Source organism: Peromyscus maniculatus, chromosome 20 (assembly GCF_049852395.1).
Source record: "Peromyscus maniculatus bairdii isolate BWxNUB_F1_BW_parent chromosome 20, HU_Pman_BW_mat_3.1, whole genome shotgun sequence".
NCBI classification, from domain to species: domain Eukaryota; kingdom Metazoa; phylum Chordata; class Mammalia; order Rodentia; family Cricetidae; genus Peromyscus; species Peromyscus maniculatus.
In genome coordinates this window covers 19,147,565-19,158,445 of record NC_134871.1, presented here as the reverse complement: position 1 = coordinate 19,158,445, position 10,881 = coordinate 19,147,565, and the positions used below count along the sequence as shown (strand labels likewise).

General features: G+C 42.1%; 2 pseudogenes; both read left to right on the top strand.

Moving 5' to 3' along the window:
- The first annotated feature begins 5,380 nt into the window (after positions 1-5,380).
- LOC102910765 (ribosomal protein S6 kinase beta-1-like) lies at positions 5,381-7,502 on the top strand (annotated as a pseudogene).
- A 739-nt stretch (positions 7,503-8,241) lies between these two features.
- On the top strand, positions 8,242-9,511 carry LOC102911088 (fructose-bisphosphate aldolase A pseudogene; annotated as a pseudogene).
- The last annotated feature ends 1,370 nt before the right edge of the window (positions 9,512-10,881 follow it).

Genomic DNA, 10,881 nt, shown 5'->3' with positions numbered 1-10,881 from the left:
TCTCAACGATGGTGAAATCAATTAAATGGTTTTTTTTTTTTTTTTACAGCATCTGCTTTTGAGAAGAGACAAGCACAGTAGTGAATTAACCAAATAACTCTTTGCTGCCTATCTTTTCCACCCTAGGGAATCTTAGGAGACTTTTGACAGCTAAGAGGAGTAGAGGATCCAGAGATGGCCAAGGACCAATCTCCAGCAATAAGTCAAAGTACATTTTCTAGGATCAAAGGCCCAAAGGCCACAAACAGCACTGTGGCAAAACTTTCACCCAAAGAATTGTTAGCATCCAGCTATTTGAAGTTTCCTTCTTCAAAATCAACTCATATCAACTTTCCAGCCACATACATAAAGGCCCTTGGATAGAGAAGATTACCTGAGGTTCTTGTCAATAGGCCCTGGATTTCCTGCCATTTCTCCTAACAATGATTCACCTGTGGCTGGGACTATCATAGGTTGAATTCTCCCAGAAACAGATTCCAAAATGGGGGTTCCTGTGCGAAACATTTGCTTGGAAGTGCCCCAAACTAGTGGAAGGAAAGAACAGGAAGATAAATTGACTTCTACAAAAGCCCCCATCATATTGCTTGTGGTGCTCTGGAGCTGGGATGATGCTATACAGTTGGGACAAGGCAGATAGGCTGAATACTCCTGCAATGATCAGGGTTGGATGGGACACATCACATGGGAGCTTCTTTTCAAAGTAGGTGTGTTCTTACACAAGGCAGATCCGTGCACGTGTAAGCATGGCCAAAGGGCCTGAAGTGGGTAGGAGAAGATGAGGGTGAGATTGATGTACTTTACCTTCAGTCTTAAGAAACGTGCTTTTTGGATTTGAGTCTCAACTTGATGTTATTTTGAAACCTCTAGGAAACACACCTTTGGACATGTCTGAGGAGTCATTTGGAGGACAGGTTTATGGAGGGGTTAAGACTTGCCCTCAAAGTATGATACTTTCCAACTGGAGGGCCAGATGTAAAGAGGCTCATGGAACAAGCCTACCTACCTGTCAGCATTTGCTGTTCTTCTCTGAGCCAGTGCATCTCTCATGGCTTCTGCAATCCTCTGAGGACATCAAACTAAAGATTCTCAGGCTTTTCTGTATGGACTGAGTAAAGGTGATATTCCAAGAACCTTCCAGGCTTTCATGACTGGATCGCCCCTGCTGAGACAGCCAGTTTTGTGGACTCATGGACTCTTAGCCTCCCAGCATTCAAACTACCATTGTTGGACCACCAGCCCCCATTGTGCAAGATAATCTAATTAATTTCCATTTAATATATGTATTAAATATTACATATTTAATATAGATTCTATTGATCAATTCTTCCACAGAACTCTAATACAGAAGCATACTTAGTTTGGAGCACAAATGGTACTGTGGGCCATGTTTTACCTTCAGTTAAAACTTTAATTCTGATAATTCAATAAAAATACTTTTAATAACATTTTGGGAGACAGGAATGGGCTGTTCTGCAACTACACATCAGGTCTTTGAGTATAATAAGCAGGTTCTCTACCACTGAACATTATGTCCAGAACTACCTTTTTTTTTCCTTTTCAAAGTCAATTCTGTAAATTTGGAACCCAATATAGAAGCAGCCACTGCATGTGATTTTATTTAAGGAGTAGAGGAAAACCCACTGTCCTATTTATCCAACTTTCTAAAATTTGTTCACTCACACACCTCATTTGGTTGACTTTTGAAGTTTACTTACTTGGTCCTACAAGGAGTTGTCATTTTTTAAAAAAGGCAGATATGCCCGAGATGTGTGAGTAGTGGGAACTTAAGCTTCTTGCAGATGACCAACAGAAAGAATGCAGTCCTCATAAAAATGGGATAAATAGAATGCAAGGAGCCCTAGGGAGGAAGGCAAGAATCAAGGCTTCAGAGCAGCTCTGTGGGAAAGCATCAAAAGAAGCAAAGGAAAAGTTTTATTTATTTGAGATTTATAACCCCAGAACTCCATGAATTGCAAGGCAAACCAACTAGTGTTCTGGACCTTCCCATCTTCCCTTTTCTCTTCTCCTCCTTTGTGTTAGGAGGTCTAGCATGGAGTGCCTAGGAAGTCATCTGTGAGCCAAGAAATCATGTGAAGAGCAGCGGCCAAGCTTTCTTTTCCCATGTGAAGTTGTTTGTGGGTGCATATCCTGTGTGCAGGTGGATTTGTTCTCGATCATCAACATCTGTTGGAATATCTCAGTCAAATGTTGGTTCTGTGCTGTTTGAAGCTGCCTCACAAATATTCCAACACTCCACAGTTGTGGAGACTGATACACAGAAATTGCTAGCATTTGAAAAAGAAAATTCAGGTATTCCTGTGGTTGTTGAAATGCCACTCATCTCAACTCCAAGAGGAGTTGCCAATTTTTACTATTTTGTTGTTGCTGAAGTTGAAACTTTTTTAACCTTTGGACTTTTTTTTTATATTATATAATTCTATGGGTTAACAGAACAAAACAGACATAATAGAAAAGTTTTCATAACAACTAAACTAATCCAGACAGCAAAATGTAAGGCAATATAATGGACCATATAGCAAGCACATTGTCCAGTGTTTCTTGAAGTGATGATGATATTGAGACCCAGAGGAGAATCAAAGAACCTGATCGATGGGCGGCGGCGGCGGCAGCACACACCTTTAATCCCAGCACTCTGGAGGCAGAGCCAGGCAAATCTCTGTGAGTTCAAGGCCAGCCTGGTCTACAGAGCGAGATCCAGGACAGGCACCAAAACTACACAAAGAAACCCTGTCCCAAAAAACAAAACAAACAAACAAACAAGCAAAAAACAAAAAGAACCCGATCAACTATGCTCTCCTCACTCAAAGTGCTCCCTTCTAAGAGAGAAAATTACTGCTCCACATTTTTTACCAGACAGAATGGTTTGTAGCAGTTGCACATCTTTATTTAATCAAAAGAACAATTTTATTGTATAAGATTTATTCAAACCTTAGATTTCTAGAAGCAAGCAAATCAAGATAGAGCTTATGTAGCTGGTAAATAATAAAGGCCCAAATCTATTTTGTTTTGCAGTGCTAGGTATCAAAGCAGGGCCTTGTTCATGCCAGCCAGGGGTTCTTCCGTTGAGATACACATTTGGTATTTAAATCCAAGTATTTACATTTACTGTAACAAGTAGTGGTAGCTCCATGAAACACTACTATTTCCCAAAAAGGACTAGAAGTGTCAGCTAGAAACCCTGAGCAACATCTTAGCAGGGTGAGTATAAGCAGAGTGGGAAGTTCTGCTACAGAGAATTGGGAGGATATAGGTTCTGACTTCCTGGAGCTTCAAAATCTTCTCTGAATGCTACGTGCACAGAGGCTTTCCTTTAGGTGAGACTGAGTGTGAGGCCTGAAGTGTGTCTACTATCCACAACTTCCATCACCAAAGAAGTGCAGGAGCAACTGTACATGCATGCCAGGTTGTAGAGTAAGCCAGGTAGTTGGGAACCTAAAGACACAGCTCCCTATGCCTCCTGTCTCTCTGGGATGATGTCCCTGTGAGCTGTCAGTGATGAGAAAACAAGACATTCTCCACCCTTTCTGCAGGTTTCCAGTGGAATCTTGAGTGTAGCTCAAGATTTACAGAGACCGCCCCCCCCCCCCCCCAAGCCAGGGCCCTATTCTCTAAGAGAAAGTTATTTACATGTGTACATGTTCTTCTAACTGGAAACAATGACATTTGAAAAACTATACAAAACATGAAAAATCGTATTGTAAGAGACCTGCTTCAAGGGGGCCCTCTTCCTACCTATGCATCATCTATTTATAGATGGCAGAAATCTTTGGGGGAGAAATGTAAATGATAGCAAGTCTGTTGGAATCAGACACAAAGACAGCCAACCCCATCTGTAGCTTCTGTTTCCCTTTTCTTCTTCCTAAATTAGTTTGCTGAATGCTGGTCTGCATGTTAAAGTGACACGCAGTAGAAGCTCTCACTTGTTTTAAAATGATTTCTCCATATTTGGCTATGTTAATACAATTGTAGTTCCAAAATACATTTACGTTTGTTTATACTTTATCTGACATTCTTGATTTCCTCAGTTAATCTGTACAATCTAGCAAATAATAGGTACAGAAGAAGTGAACACTGAGTAAATCGTTCTGACCACAAATAATGTAGATTTACAGGCCAGGTGGCTCATTCAACAGATTATTATATCGTGCCATATGCGAGATAGATATCATTAGGAAAATGCCCGTGAATCTTTTATTGTTGTTGTTTTTCTCCTATATAAGATAGCAAGATTGGGAAGAGACATGTGCAGAGGAGCAAGCTAAGTCTTGAATGACAAGAAAGCGTTTTATTAGAGAAGCAATCCCAGAAAACAGCTGAGTTTGGGTTCTGAGAGGGGAAAGGAGCCAATAAAATCCTGTCCTGGTTACTGTGTGGTTACTGCTGTGACTCAGTGCCCCAAGGACTTTCCGAAAAAGAATGAGATGGAGAGGCTGAGAATCTTTTTATATGTTCTTTGTTGATTGAAGGTTGTGCCAAGAGACTGATGTACTTGTGCTTCTAGGTTAGGCATGGCTTGTGTGTACCCTGCCTCCAAGGATCCAGAAAAAGCCTCCAGGCAGGGTTTGGAAGAGCCCAGATGAAAAAGGTGGCCACTTACTGTGACTTTTCCTGTAGCTTTATATGAGAGGAAAAGCCAAGGGGATTTGCACCAGGGTATCCACAGCTTCTGCTGTGGAGGAGTTTGTACTGAGTTTGAAGTGTTCAGCATCAGCACCGTTCTGTAGAGTCTATGCACATGTGTGACTGATTGGCAGTTTTCTTGTTTACTTTCTATTGCTATGATAAAACGCTCTCAAAAAGTGACTTAGAAGGGGACAATATTCATTTGGCTTATACTCTTAGGTTACATTATTGAGAGAAATCAGGGCAGGAACTCAAACAGGGATTTAAAACAATACTGTGAAGAAAAGCATCTTGCTGGTTCATACAGGGTCACTCCAAGTTTTCTCAAATAGCCCAAGACCAACTGCCCAGGAAATAACATTGCTCACAGTGGACTGGATTCTTTCTACATCCTTTAACAAGTAAGACAGTCCTCCACAGATATGCCCACAGGCCGAGCCTATCAGTGTAATCCCTCATTTGATACTCCCTTATCAGATGACTCTAGCCTGTGTCTAGCTGGCAGCTAAAGCTATCTAAACAAGCAATCTTTGGAGAGAAATGTGGATTGTACTGTAGGTATAAGCATGATTTCTGGAAGCACCATTGGGTTCAAATAGTCTTGATACTTTCTGGGGGAACTTGGTTAATTAGTTTCTTAGTGTTTATCTTTCATCTGGGTAAAAGGAGAGTAATATAATAAAGACTATGTCATTGAGTTTAAGCAGCCGGTGATGGCGGCAGCAGCAGTGGAGTCTGCGGCGGGTCCGGGCCCATGAGGCGACGACAAAGGCGGGACGGCTTTTACCCAGCGCCTGACTTCCAAGACAGGGAAGCTGAGGACATGGCAGAAGTGTTTGACATAGACCTGGACCAGCCAGAGGATGCAGGCTCCGAGGATGAGCTGGAGGAGGGGGGTCAGTTAAATGAAAGCATGGACCATGGGGGAGTTGGACCGTATGAACTTGGCATGGAACATTGTGAGAAATTTGAAATCTCAGAAACTAGTGTGAACAGAGGGCCAGAAAAAATCAGACCAGAATGTTTTGAGCTACTTCGGGTACTTGGTAAAGGGGGCTATGGAAAGGTTTTTCAAGTACGAAAAGTAACAGGAGCAAATACTGGGAAGATATTTGCCATGAAGGTGCTTAAAAAGGCAATGATAGTAAGAAATGCTAAAGATACAGCTCATACAAAAGCAGAGCGGAATATTCTGGAGGAAGTAAAGCATCCCTTCATTGTGGATTTAATTTATGCCTTTCAGACCGGTGGAAAACTCTACCTCATCCTTGAGTATCTCAGTGGAGGAGAACTGTTTATGCAGTTAGAAAGAGAGGGGATATTCATGGAAGACACAGCTTGCTTTTACTTGGCTGAAATCTCCATGGCTTTGTGCTGTGGATATTGCTATATATATAAATAAAACACTGGTTGGCAAGTGGCCAGGCAGGAAGTAGGTGGGACAAGGAGAGAGGAGAATTCTGGGAAGCGGAAGGCTGAGGAGAGAGACACTGCAGCCACCGCCAGGAGAAGAGCATGTAAAGACGCTGAGAAGCCACCAGCCACGTGGCAAGGTATAGATTTATAAAAATGGGTTAATTTAAGATAAAAGAACAGTTAGCAAGAAGCCTGCCACGGCCATACAGTTTATAAGTGATATAAGCGTCTGAGTGATTATTTTATAAGTGGATTGTGGGACTGCGGGGCTTGGGGAACCTGGAGAGAAGCCCTCCAGCTACAGCTTTGGGGCATTTACATCAAAAGGGGATCATCTACAGAGACCTGAAGCCGGAGAACATCATGCTTAATCACCAAGGTCATGTGAAACTAACAGACTTTGGACTATGCAAAGAGTCTATCCATGATGGAACAGTCACACACACATTTTGTGGAACAATAGAATACATGGCCCCTGAAACCTTGATGAGAAGTGGCCACAATCGTGCTGTGGATTGGTGGAGTTTGGGAGCATTAATGTATGACATGCTGACTGGAGCACCTCCATTCACTGGAGAGAATAGAAAGAAAACAATTGACAAAATCCTCAAATGTAAACTTAATTTGCCTCCCTACCTCACACAAGAAGCTCGAGATCTGCTTAAAAAGCTGCTGAAAAGAAACGCTGCTTCTCGTCTTGGAGCTGGTCCTGGGGATGCTGGAGAAGTCCAAGCTCATCCATTTTTCAGACACATTAACTGGGAAGAACTTCTAGCTCGGAAGGTGGAGCCTCCCTTTAAGCCTCTATTGCAATCTGAAGAGGATGTGAGTCAGTTTGATTCAAAGTTTACACGTCAGACACCCGTTGACAGCCCGGATGACTCAACTCTCAGTGAAAGTGCCAACCAGGTCTTTCTGGGTTTTACATATGTGGCTCCATCTGTACTTGAAAGTGTGAAAGAAAAGTTTTCCTTTGAACCAAAAATCCGATCACCTCGAAGATTTATTGGTAGCCCACGAACGCCTGTCAGCCCAGTCAAATTCTCTCCTGGGGATTTCTGGGGATGAGGTGCTTCAGCCAGCACGGCAAACTCTTAGACACCTGTGGAGTACCTGATGGAAACAAGTGGGATAGAGCAGATGGATGTGACAATGAGCGGGGAGCATCAGCACCACTTCCAATCCGACAGCCCAACTCTGGGCCATACAAAAAACAAGCTTTTCCTATGATCTCCAAACGGCCAGAGCACCTGCGTATGAATCTATGACGAAACAATGCTTGCATTGATGCAAAAAGAAAACAAAAATCGGGGGAGGGATGTGTGAACATCCTGCAAGATAAAATGAGAATCAAAATGGCAGACTTAAAAAGTCAGCACAGTAACCTAGATTGCTTTGGATGGAGGAAAAAATAAACATGGATTTTTAAAAATCAATCAATGGTGCAAAAAAATAAACCCACAAAAAAATAATAAAAACTATGTCAACTGAACTGGTGTGAAGTTTAGAGGAGCTTGTTAAAGGATTAGAACAGCAAAGCACAATGTTTGCACTGAAGTACTCCTTATTTCTGGTCATAAAAGAAACCTATATTGCCCTTTAAATTTTATGAACATGAAAATAAACTTAAAAACACTTTCTACTGAAGTCTTTCACTGAAAAGCTCCCCTTTTCATCCTTAATTAAATCTAATTCCTCAGATGAGGGACTCCATAAATTTTAATGTATAATCAACCCAAATTGTGAGTTCAAGTTCTATTGGGATAAGTTTACATAAGGATGTGTTGAGAAGAGATTTTGAAAATCAGAAAGTACGTGTTGTTTAAACAATCGAGGTGATCTCAGAAGCCACACAATCTAACCCAATCTGCTGTAACAAATTCCATAATACTGGGAGTGAGAGATGATAATATTGACCACTAATGGGAAAGGTGTACAGTGCCTAGATAGTATCTTGTTTGATATTTGTATCTCATATTTGGGGTAGATATCACTCAGTATTCAGATTAAAAGACAGATCCAATGAGTTGAAATAACATGCTCAAGATAATTTGCCCAAACTGGTAATTTGGGTATCATTCAACCTCTTACCTCTCTGAACACTTTACTAAATATATTTACTATAAAATTAGAATAGAGGTCCACCCCCTCCTGTGCCAGGAACGTGATACCACTGGCGCCATGCCCTACCCATACCCAGCACTGAACCCGGAGCAGAAGGAGCTGGCTGACATCGCTCATAGACAAGGGCATCCTGGCTGCAGATGAGTCCACCGGAAGCATTGTCAAGCAGCGGCAGTCCATTGGCACTGAGAACACGGAAGAGAATAGGCGCTTCTACCACCAGCTGCTGCGGACTGCAGATGACCGTGTGAATCCCTGCATTGGGGTTGTGATTCTCTTCTATGAAACACTGTACCAGAAGGCAGATGATGGACGTCCCTTCCCCCAAGTTATCAAGTTCAAGGGCAGTGTTGTGGGCATTAAGGTAGATAAAGGTGTGGTGCCCCTGGTGGGAACCAATGGCAAGACCACCACCCAAGGGCTGGATGGGCTGTCTGAACACTGTGCTCAGCTTTATAAGAAGGAGGGAGCTGACTTTGCTAAGTGGCGTTGTGTGCTAAATATTGGGGAACATACTCTCTCAGCCCTTGCCATCACGGAAAATGCCAATGTTCTGGCCCGTTATGCCAGCATCTGCCAGCAGAATGGCATTTTACCCATTGTGTAGCCTGACATCCTCCCTGATGGGGACCATGACTTAAAGCGCTGTCAGTATGTAACTGAGTAGGTACTGATTGCTGTCTACAAGGTTCTGAGTGACCACCGTGTCTGTCTGGAAGGCACATTTTGCTGAAGCCCAACATGGTCACCCCAGGCCATGCCTGTACCCAGAAATTTTCCAATGAGGAGATTGCCATGGCAACTGTCACAGCGCTTAGTCGCACAGTGCCCCCTGCTGTCCCTGGGGTCACTTTCCTGTCTGGAGGGCAGAGTAAGGAAGAGGCGTCCATCCACCTCAATGCTATCAACAAGTGCCCACTGATGAAGCCATGCGCCTTGACTCTCTCTTACCGCCGAGCCCTGCAGGTCTCTGCTCAGAAGGCCTGGGATGGGAAGGAGAACCTGAAGGCTGCCCAGGAGGAATACATCAAACGAGCCCTGGCCAACAGCCTCGCTTTTCAAGGAAAGTATACCCCAAGTGATCAGTCTGGAGCCGCAGCCAGTGAATCTCTCTTCCTCTCTAACCATGCCTACTAAGCAGAGGTGACCTAAGGCTGCCCCATCCACACTCCAGCCCCCTGCCTACCCACTTGCTATTGAAGAGGGGGCCTTCAGGTGTCTTCCCATCACTATTATGCTGCCCTCCTGACTGATGTGTGATGTTGTCTGTGAATGCTAATTCTGCCATCCCTTCCAGCCCACTGCCAATAAACAACTATTTAAGGGGAAGGGGAGTAGAATAATGCTCTCAATTCAATTATGTTGCTTGAGAATTCTGTGAAATTATCCTAGTACTTTATAGCTCAGGATGTTTAGATAAAATCATTTAGAGAATATAAGTTTTAAAACAAGAAGCTATGAATCTATATGAATAAATATACTAAAAATGGTTCAAGATTTCAATTTCTTAATCACTTTATGCTTATATATCTTAGTTTCTAATTGAAACTGTTTCCCCTTCATACTGTTATACTTTGTGATCATATATTAAATCTGTACTATATACTATACATGTTTTTATGTGTAGGGAATAAAAAAATCAAAGTAACATGGTGTCTACATCCAAGTTGCTTAAAAGTCTTGGATGATAATCTGTGACTCAGAAATAGTAACAGAAAAATCATGGAAATGAAGTCTTTTTCTGTTAGTCTCTCTTGAAAAATAACCCATTATCTACTTTTAGAGGAAAAATGATAATCAATTTGCACTTTTATTCACCATCTACTCCATATCTAGAAATAGTTCATTGTAAATGTTCCAAGTTGGTTTTGATTCTATGTCCAGACTTTCACAAAGATGTGTGCTCATTTACAGAAAACCATCTCTAGGATACGGGAGTTTTAGCTACTCAAGAACGCTGTTTGATACACTCTGCTATGCTGGGTAACCCCTACGACAGCTATATGACCATATGCCCAAGTTTTAGAAACTCCACATTTATAACTGTATGCTTATCTGGATGCATTGGGAGCTATCATTGCATTCTTTACACATAATTTGGCTGAAAGAGTCTGTGATTTCCTAGTGACAGAAGACACAATCTCTCCTGCGAAGAGAGGAAATCAGAAACCCTGCCCAGTGAACTTTAATGTTCCGCACCAAAACAAAATTATAGTTTTGATTTTCTTTGGCTTGTGTTATAAGGTCTGTTGCTCTTATTTCAAACATTGTTTGTGTGTGGATGGGGGCAGCACCATCCTCCTTGGATGGTTTAAAGTGTCCAAAAAATTGGGCAGGTAGAAAAGCAGCAGTATAAGGAATGAAACTTTTGCCTGTTAAAGGGCCAAAATTTGAATGATCAGTGTGGATCATACCTCTTCTCGTGTCTCACAATGAGAATTTTTTTCCAAATCACTCATGTGTTTTTTTTTTTTTTTTTTTTTTTTTTACAATTTAATCCATTCCTGCCACCACCCCATGACACAAGGGAGAGAAGCTCATGTCCTCATGTCCCCTTTAACTCTTCCCTGGGTATGTACGTATATTTCATGATTGATGGGGGAGAGACTCATTTTTTTCTGTTGTGTAGCTACTGCTCAAGGGCTCCTGTGAGTGTAAATAAACCCTCATCTGTGCTCCAGTAAACAACCCTAGAAA